The following is a 10,965-nucleotide window of genomic DNA, read 5'->3' on the forward strand; positions in this document are numbered from 1 at the left end:
ATAGACTTTCTTTTTAAATACGAAAAGCAATAATCAGTGAGAGAACTGAAAATGCATCCGAAGTCAGTCATACCGGAAACGGATGAGAGTACAGTAATTACGTGATTACGGTCAGCGATAAATGATCTTCTGATGCAGTCCATACACAATACCGGACGCACATGTTTCAACTGCCTAATTACCACTACGTCGGGCGTGAATAATAGCGGATGTGCACAATTGAGGAGTAATTCCACTCTGTGAAGTGGATAACCAGTGAAACTGTAGCACATCACAGAGAGTTAGACAAGGCTACATGTATTTATTTTCCTCATGTTATAATGACAGTGACGAAAGCTTTGTGATTACTGTGATATACACTGACTGGTTTGGTTACCAAATTAGACAGATTCTTGGCCAAAGTTAAAAATGTACACGAGCGTCGTTGAGTAGCTGAGCGACTTCGATTAGCGTAGCACTTCAAAAGAAACTCTTCCGGCCCAAGCTGAGTGAACCATTTCTTGTATAATTTTGGAATATCCAGATTGAAATTTGCAACGACGATCTCGATGCATATTGTCGTCATGGCTAAACCATGAAAAGTGCGTGGTCGTGAACTTCTCGGTCGCACACTTGTGTGCGCCTGGAGATACATACACAGTGGATATCAGAATCCCGTATTTCCTTTGTACGGCACAGAAATCCCCACAGTCGGTGGCATTGTCCTCTTGTGAGTCAGGGGTGCATAGCTTGAGCATATATTTTGTCCTTTCCATATATAGCAATACATACTGATCATGAGTCCATGTGCTGTTCACAAACGATGCTAGTGTGCCCATCTACTTGAAACAATGGCTATTGTATGGATTTATTTCATTTATTATTATTTCTTATTCTTAATATTAGGGGCGATGTACTTAAAGCCTGCTTAACCTCTGCCACGGGTCGGCCCGGTATTGCACGCCCTCCAGAATCGGCCCACATCTTAGAGCGCAGCCCTTAGGTCCAGATTCCTACGTTTCCTGTCGGAGTCGTCTTTCGTCGTCCTCCCTAGGCGTCACCGAATGAACGAACGCTGCGAACGATGGAAGAGAGAACACGGAGAGCAGCAGTGGATGACATATTGTGATAGTGAAGTATATCAGATAGATAGTGAAACCACGCCAGAAGGTTTCCTCAAGGACAGCAGCCCGACGGATTAGGTGGGCGCGCTAGAAAGCATGGGGTATGTGCCACTCGGCCAGTGCTGATCTTCAACGAACTTCTTTGATGCCAGCTTGTATCACACGAAAAAGGTCCCTTAATGTAATACTGAGCGGAATGGAACCCACGCCATAAGAGCTCCTCTAGGACAGCAGTCCGACGGTTTAGCTGGCGGCGCTACAAGGCACGGGGTATGTCCTACTTGGTCAGTCCTGATCTTCAATGAAACTCTTTGATGCCAACTTGGTTCACAAAGAAAGATCCCTTAATTTTCTGCAATGCTAAGTGGAATCTAACCTTTGCGAGAAGGGTTGCTGAAGGACAGCAGCACGACTGATTAGCAGACTGCACTAGAAAGCATGGGGTATGTGCCACTCGGTCAGAGCTGATCTTCAATGAACCTGTTTGATGCCAACTTGGGTCACAAAAAAGATCCCTTAATGTTCTCCAATATTTAGCGGAATCGAACCCACGTCAGAAGGCTTCCTGAACGACATCAGCCCAAAAAATTAGCAGGCTGCAGAACAAAGCACGGGGTATGTGCCACTGGGTCAGTGCTGATCTTCAATGAACCTCTTTAATTCCAGCTTGGGTCACAGAAAAAAACGTCCCTAATGTTCTCCAACGCTGAGCGGAATTGAACCCACGCAAGAATGGGTCGGAAAGGACATCAGCCCGATGGTTTTGCAGGTGGCGCTACAAAGCACGGGGTACGTGCCACTCGGTCAGTGCTGATCTTCAATGAACCTCTTTGATGCCAACTTTCGTTAAAGTTATGTAATGCTGAGTAGAATTGAACCCACGCGAGAACGGTTCCTCAATGACAGGAGCCCGACGAATTAGCAGGCTGCACTACAAAGCACGATGTCTGTGCGACACGGTCAGTGCTGATGTTCAATTAACCTCTTTGAGACAATCTTCGTACACAGAAAGAGATCCCTTAATATTCTTCAATGCTTAGCAGAATCGAAGCCAGCCCAGAAGATTCCTGAAGGATAACCACCGACAGAATAGCGTGCTGCGTAACTAAGCATGGGGTATGTGTCACTCGGTTAGTGCTGATCTTCGATAAACCTCTTATGCCAACTTGGGTCAAGAATGGATTCCGTAAAATTCCCCAATACTGTGCGGAATTTAACAAATGCCAGAAGGGTTCCTCAAAAACAGCATGTCGACAGACTAGCAGGTCGCACTAAAAACACGAGGCAAGTGTCACTCGCTGAGTGTTGACTTTCGATGAACCTCTTGATGCCAACTTGGGTCACAACCAATTCCCTCAAAATTTCCCAATGCTGAGCGGAATCAATGCCATGCTTGAAGGGTTCCTCAACGGCAGCAGCCCGATGAATTAGCAGGCTGCACTACAAAGCACGAGGTATATGCCACTGGGTCAGTGCTGATGATCAATGAACCTCTTTGATGCCTACTTGGGTCACAAAGAAAGATCCCTTAATATTCTCCAATGCTGAGAGGAATCGAACCCATGCGAGAAGGGTTCTTCAAGGACAGCAGCCCAACGGATAACTACGATGCGCTACAAAGCACGACGTATATGCCACTCGGTCAGTGCTGATCGTCAATGAACCTCTTTGAAGCCAACTTGGGCCACAAAAAAGCTCCCCTAAAGTTCAATGCTGATTGGAATAAAAACTTTGCCAGAAGGGTTCCTCAAGGACAGCAGCCCGACGGATTAGCAGGCTGCACTACAAAACACGGGGTCCTTGCGACTCGGCCAGTCCTTATCTTGAGTGAACTTCTTTGATGCCAACTTGAGTTACAAAAAAGATTCCTTAATGTTCTCGAATGTTTAGTTCAACCAAACCCACGCAAAAAGGGTTCCTCAAGTACAGCAGCCCGACGGATTAGGAGGCCGCGCTACGAGGCACTGCGTATGTGCTACTCCGTCAGTGCTGATCTCCAATGAACCTCTTTGAGGTCATCATGGGTCACATAAAGATATCCCTCAATGTGGTCCAATGCTGAGCGGAATCGAACCCACCGCAGATGATTCCTCAAGGAAAGCCGCCTGACGGATTAGCGGGCTGCGTAATAAAGCACGGGGTGTGTGCCGTTCGGTCAGCGCTGCTAATCGATGAACTTCTTTGATGCCAACTTGGCGCACAAAAAAGGTCCTTAATGTTCTCTTGTGCTGAGCGGAACCAAGCCTCCGCCAGAAGGGTTCCTCAAGGAGAGCAGCCCAATGAATTAGCAGGCTGCACCACAAAGCAGGGGGTATGTGCCGCTCGGCCAGTGCTGATCTTTACTGAACCTCTTGGATGCGAACTTGGGTCACAAAAAGGAAAGTCTCTAAAATTATCCAATGCAGTGCGGAATCAAACCTACGCCAGAAGGGTTCCTCAAATGCAGCAACCTAGTGGATTAGCAGGGTGCGCCACAAAGCAGGGGGTATGTGCTGCTCGGTCAGTGCTGATCTTCCATGAGCCTCTTTGATGCTAACTTTGTTCACAAGAAGTAAAATCCCTTAACATTCTCCAATGCAGAGCGGAATCAAACCCATGCCAGAAGGGTTTCTGAAAGGCAGCAGCCCAATGAATTAGCAGGCTGAGCTATAAAGCACGGTGTATGTGTCACTCGATCAGTGCTGATCTTTGATACACCTCTTTGAGGCCAACATGGTTCATACAAGAAGGTCCCTTATAGAGTCCGATCCTGAGAGGATTCTAACCAGCGCGAAAAGGATTCCTAAAGGGCAGCAGCCCGACGTGTTAGCATGCTGCGCTACCAAGCACAGGGCATGTGCCACTCAGTGCTGATATTCAATGAACCTGTTTGATGCCAATTCGGGTCAAAAAAGATCCCTTGATTTTCTCCAAGGGTGAGCAGTATGGTGTCCACGCCAGAAGAGTTCCTTCAAGGACAGCAGCCTGACGAATTAGCAGGCTGCGCTACAAAACATAGCGTATGTGCCACTCGGTTAGTGCTGAACTTCAGTGGACCTGTTTGATGCCAACCTGTGTCACAAAAAAGATCCATTAATATTCTTCAATTCTGAGCGCAATCGAACCCACACCAAAATGGTTCCTCAGTGACAGCAGCCAGACAGGTTTGCACGCTGCGCTACCAAGCACGAGGTATGTGCCACTCAGTCATAGCTGATCTTCAATGAACCTGTTTGATGCCAACTCGGGTCACAGTGAAAGGTCCTTTCATATTCTCCGATGCTGAGCGGAATCTAACCCACGCGAGAAGGGTTTCTCAAGGAGAGCAGCCCGATGGATTCGCAGGCTGCACTAGAAAGCACGGGGTATGTGCCATTCAGTGCTCATCTTCAATTAACCTATTTGATGCCAAATTGGGTGACAAAGAAAGGTCCCTTAAAATTCTCCGATGCTGAACTGAATCAAACCCACGCAAGAAGGGTTTCTGAAGTACAGTATCCAGACTGGTCAGGAGGCTGCGCTACAATACACGGCGTATGTGGCACTTGGTCACTAATCTTCAATGAACTTCTTTGCGGCCATCTTGGGTCACAGAAAGAGATCCCTTATTATTCTTCAATGCTGAGTGGAACCAAAACCACCCCAGAAGATTCCTCAAGGACAGCCGCTTGACGGATTAGGGGGTTGCGCAACAAAGCACGGGGTATGGGCCACTCGGTCAGTGCTCATCTTCGATGAACCGTTTTGATGCTAACTTGGGTCACAAAAAAAGATCCCTTAATATTCTTTAATACTGAGTGGAATCTATCCCACGCCAGAAGGTTTCTTCAAAGACCGCAGTCCAATAAATTAGCAGGTTGCACTACAAAGCGCGGAGTATGTGCCTCTTTGCAAAGAACGGCTTCCACGCCAACGCTTTAGGGCGCTGCGTTGCGAATGCACAGGGTACGTGGCACTCTTCAACTATGCCTTTTGAGACTTGAGTCACTAAGTATGTGTCACTGAGTGTGCGGCAAGCGAGAGAACAATTCTCAGTGTTCTCAGGCACCGGCGTGCACAGATTGCCGTCTTTGACGCCACACGCTGACTTCTCGGCAGGGCGTTAAATTGTGCAGCGTCTGTTTCGGAGGATTACCAGGGTGCGAGAGTTAATTGGATGCAAGGAATGGAAACAAAAATTATCATGGAGATTTACGAGAATGAGAAGAAAGAAATTGAAAGGGAAAATCTGTACGATAATGCAAAAAACAATGCCTTGTTATTTGAGGCTAGAGCCGGTTGCCTAAGGAGAAAAACGTACTGGAGCAAGTATTCGGAACTAGATGAGGCATATGTACGCGGCAGCAAAGATGCGGAGACCACTCATACTAGTGCAATGCGAAGAGATTCACGCAGTGATTACTGTTTTCAACGCACACCTTCCAGAAGCGCTTGATTTAGGTCAATGGAAGAGTCAACCGGTCTGCAGTCGAGATAAGCAAGGTACGTTTAGATTATTGGTGGAAAAAATCAGGAAAGAGATTGATACGACCGAATCTGTTACAGTCATATCTAGCGCTACAAGGTAGATCTTGAAGGGGAAAAAGATTAAGGAGACGTATACAAATGTGACGTGCGGAATGACGCGCGCACTAGGCTCACATTATGTCAAGGAGTACCGTTGAGCTGCCGTCGCATTGGGGAAGCGTGCTCGTCTCGCACCCCGGAGGCCCGGCTTTTATTCCCACCCAGACCGAAATTAGCCTAATATTCGTTGCGAAGGCATTGGTTTACTTTGTTTACAGGAGCCTCCCTGAGAAATTTGGCACCAGTCCGAGTATTAATTTGGTGCGGTCTTTGCCGTGGGCCATTTCAGGTACCATCATTCGGTTGCGCCGCCGACAACACCTGATTTTTGCGTAATGGGGCATATAATGATTTCGCAATAAAAAATTGCCAGAAATACAGAGCTCACAGGCGCTCTATTATAAATTTTATTCAGTGCACGTCATTAGTTCAATGAATATAGCTTACATGACCGGAAAGTGCTTCGCATTATTTTTGAATGCATCAGTTTGAAATCAGCGCCCATGTTTGTAGTTTCTCTTTCTAGGTCCTCCTCACGCGTTGTGTACTCGTTAAGCTGTCATCCTAAACACGGGCGCCGAATAAGCACCGGAGACAACAATTTGTTGAAACCTTCTGAAGTAAGACATGTTGTTGGGTTAGTCGGTTCACAGATTCAGCAAAATTTTAAACTGCGCAATGAAGACAAGACTTGATCAGTAACATAGACTCACAGACAAAGCGCAGACTTTCAAACGGCTTTATTGCGTGAAGGCAGGAAATTTATAAGGAATTTATACATAACAAAACAAGGAACAATCGCAAGGGAATCGTACGTGAGGCAGCGACGAAAAATAGCGAGGCCACGTGTGCATTCAAAGCGCCTAAGAGACCTCATGTTTCCATCTAAGAATTATATTTATTTTCTTGATAGTGGTAAAGAAGGTGAGCTAATGCAGTTGCACCCGCTTTTAGAGATGTAGAATGTGTGTGTGTGACAACTTTATTAAATATCCTGCAGCTTGACAGACCTTGCCTCTCGGTAGCTTCCTGCGCTTGCTGGATGGCCCAAAGTTGGTCCTTAAGATCTGAGCTAGTCAGTGCGCCTCTCTCCCGCACCTCTAGTTCATCCAGGGGGACTGCAATTCTACTTTGAACTGTTTCACAATCCCAAGAGTATATGCTCTAAGGTGGCTCCTCTATCGTCACATGGTTACATTTGGCATCAAGGTATAAATCCGGAACCATGTGGTTAAGATTTACCAGGCTCGTGTAAGTTCTGGTTTGAACGTGCCTGCAGTCAACCGCCATAGACCTATCCAACTTCGGGCTAGGAGGTGGATATGTACACCCCGAATTTCTATAGAATTGGGTAATGTCACCGAATGAGAATAGTCTATCCCTATCCTTCCCTTCGATCTGCTCCTTGGTCAGAGCCACCCCCCCCCCCCCCCCCTATCAGGCACGGTTAATGAGTCCTCGCGCAACACTATGGGCAGACTCATTAAGGTTAGGGGTGGTGGTGGATTTGCACTCTGTATGGCTTGGGAAGCAGATGATTTCCTTGCCGTGAAATTCCTCAGATGATATGAGTTTGTCTTTACTGTTTAGCATTCTTGCAACCTCAACTGATATCCGCCCTCTGGTGTAATTTTGTATAGCCGATTGAGAGTCGGTAATAATGTATCTATAGTTGAGAGAAGCAGTAGGCAGAGAGATGGCAACCTCCTCCGTAACCTCAGATACCCCAGTTTTGATTGAGCACGTGTGTATGCTTTCCAACTTTGTAATAATTGCTGCTGATGTAAACGCTTGGTGATCTGAATAATCTGCGGTGTCCAGGAATAGCGTTTCCTCGTCATTGCCATAGTGGTTTAGCAGAGCTTTAGCTCTGGTCATTATCTTGCCCTGATTGAATCCTGGGTGCATATTTTTGGGCAAATTGGGGATTTCAATTTTGCTCCTAATCTCTCTGGCCAACGAAACCTTGGGTCCTTGCTGGTTATGGTAATTTATTCGTAATTTATCGAGTATAATTTTGGCAGTGAGGGTGCCGGCTTGTCTTTCCGATTGAGCTATCTTCTGAGCTTCAATAAATTCTGCTAAAGTGTTATGCATGCCCAGCTGCATTAATCCCTCAGTACTGGTGCTTTCGGGCGAGCCTAAGGTTTGTTTAAAAGCTTTCCTTATGAGTGTATCGATTTTGCCCTTTTCTGCCTTGTACCAGTTAAGGCACCCAGGTAGGTAAATCATGTGGCTTATAGCAAAATAGTTAATGAGACTAACAATGCTAGCCTTCTTCATTCCCTGATACTTGTTCGTGATTCTTCTGATCAGCCTAATGGCGTTAGTGATTTTGGTAACGAGCTTTCTACGAGTTTCGCCGTTAGTTCCCTTCGACTCAATGTTAAATCCCAGGATCCTAATTAGTTTAACGATGGGGATGGCACCGTCATTCTTCGCACGAATCTGTATCTCGTCGTACTCTCTCGCCTTGATGTATCCATTGAGTGGCCTGCACTTGAGGGTGGATCTGTAAAGAAGCTCTGCTTTCTCTGGGCAGTTTTCAAACCCCGTGCCTGTAAGGTACTCCTCCACTTTAGCTACCGCTTCCTGTAATTTCTGTTCTATCTATCTATCAGCGTTCTTGCGAGATCCATATGGTAATATCATCCGCGTATAAGGAGTGATTGAGTCCTTCGATGTCCTCGAGCTTTTCCGATAATCTTATCATAATGAAGTTAAAGAGCCTGGGGGACATCACGGAGCCATGAGGTGTGCTCGCACTGCCCATGTCCCTCACCTCAAACTTGAATTCCCCCATAGTGAGGGTAGCCTTCCTATTTGTTAGGAATTCTCGCTTCGATTACTTCTCTTTCCGTTTTTGATTTTGCCTTCGAAAGGAAGTGGGTATTTTTCAAATAAGGCAAACAGGTGTTGCTATCGGAGCTCTTGCAGTGCAAGGGGATATTACTGCTCGTGCCGGAGCTCATAGATCGCATGTGTTCCTGCGCACCCTCATTGAAGCAGTGGATCACAAGCGATCCATGCGCACCGGCAAGGACAGTAATCTCACATTGTTATTGCATTGCGAATGATGTTCTGAACGGGAATAAATCAAGACAGGTTACATGTTATGTGAGCACCGAGATACTCATATTAGAAAACGTTGTCCAATGGAACATTATTTAAGTTGTGGAAAAAAATAGAAAGCATGCTATCTATTCTGGAACCTCACATAGATATGCGTTTTTTGTACATGTGTTTCTCTTCTCTAATCGCTGAACACGAGAGAAACAGAATTAGTATGCGACTTAAGTTTGGTTATAACATCGAGGCATGCTATTTTTATAACAATAACGATCGTCTGCAAACAAATGAACTTTAGATGAAACGCATGAAAGCAAGTCACCAAAATAGATAAGGAAAAGTACAGCGCCAAAAATTGAGCCCTAAGTACATGAGAATGCGCAGGAGAGGACTTATTATTACTGTTGTTAGCAGCCAAAGACAGGGTGGTGTCAAAAGAAAGCACTCATTCACGTTAGAAGTCTCGAGTCTATGTTAAGTAGACTAAGACTGTAGAGCAGGACATTGCCAAAAGTACTCGAAACATCTAAAATTATGCACTCAGCTAGTGAATACTGTTTATTACATTTAGCTTGTACGCGAACAATACTAGCTGCATTTCACATGAGTATCGCTTGCGCAAACCATGTTGTGAAGGAGGTAAAAAATAATGAGCCATTTAACTCTGTGAAGGTGAACGACCAGCGAAGCTGTTTAGCACACGATACAGAGACGACACAGAATTTTGAACAAAAGTGCGAAAACATTTATGGTTCTGATCGGTGGTCATCGTGACAATAGGCGGTTGCGCTGAGGGGCGCCAACGAGCCAGCTGTGGAAGGAGACGACGACGCTCGAGTTATTGCTGATGGTAGTTTTTGCTCACGCAGATTTGTTGACTGACAGAAAAATGCACGGATCCATAACCATAATCAGCTTCGCTGTAGCAAGTTGGAGTCTAAGAAATTACCGAGGTGGACAAATAAGATATGCTAATTATGCGCCGCTTATAGCTTATGCCTATCATACAACAGTTTTTATCGCAGCTAGATTACAAGAAGGTTTAGCACGCAAGCCAAACTAAGTGATTTCTGAAATAAAGAAATAGGTTTTAATTTTTCATTTGACATTAAATTCTAGCAAAACAAGAACAGTTATTTATACGTGCCGAAAGGAAAGAAAATAGTTTCACCTGAACGCTTTTACGTGGGCTCTGAACTTATAGAGCTTGTTGTTAGATTGTAGATTTTCTGAAAACACGCGGTGTCATATTTTCCGAGCATATAACGCAGAATGAGAAATTTGAATATCTTAAGGGCAACATATCATGTGCTGTCGGTAAAATTTAGCGCCTAAGGCCCATTCTTACCTGCACAGCCAAACTTGTCCTGTATAATTCTGTATCCTAATAAAGGTAAAATCAGACATCCACGCATTGGTAGCAATTGCTGCAAAGGAAACTGATTTTCCCTTTATTATTTACTTCTCTCCACCTTGTGGGTTTCCGCAGAACTATTACGTCAATTCTGTATCCTGTATAAGAATCACAAGGAAAGCGTGCATAGAAGCCATACTGAATGCTTACTTATGAGGATATACTCTTTCTGCACTATTAGTCCTCCTCATATATCTGAAATTATGGAGTTCAGCACCACGAAGCTGTACAGTGGGCTATAAAGGATGTTGTTGTGGAAAGTCCGGGATTAATGTTTTCAACTAGGGGTTCTTTAACATGTGCGTAAAACACGGTGCACAAGTGGTTCTGAAGTCCATCGCCTTTTAAACTCTAATTCACTCCAATAATTGCTAAATGAACAAATAAATGACAAGGAACCGAGTCCATCGGACTCGTGCTTGGCCGAACGACGCCATATACTCTGATCCATCATGGCATGTGCCTCGGGATATTCGTAATAGCTACAACTTTGCGAATAGATACTACTGCAAGTGCTACAGGAGCTATCACCTTGCTGGTATCTTAAAACTGTCGCAAGCCACTTCTCAGTTAGAGGTAGAGCTGTTCCTCGGAGAAGGCTAGCAGAGTTTGACCCGCAAGCAGGACAGCCGTCGCTGGCCTCATGTGCACAATTTCTGGACCCGCATGAGAGGGTCAGCGAGGCGCACGCGCCAGAAAAGCTTTCTTTTTAGACACAGAAAGCGGGGAATAGTGAGGAAAGATGAAATCTATCTAAAGTCGGTAATCCCGGAAACGGATGAGAGAGCAATGATTATACCATGAATGGCAGTGGCAAGTCATCGCCTCAGAGCG

This window comes from Dermacentor andersoni, chromosome 10, assembly GCF_023375885.2.
Source record: "Dermacentor andersoni chromosome 10, qqDerAnde1_hic_scaffold, whole genome shotgun sequence".
Lineage (NCBI taxonomy): Eukaryota > Metazoa > Arthropoda > Arachnida > Ixodida > Ixodidae > Dermacentor > Dermacentor andersoni.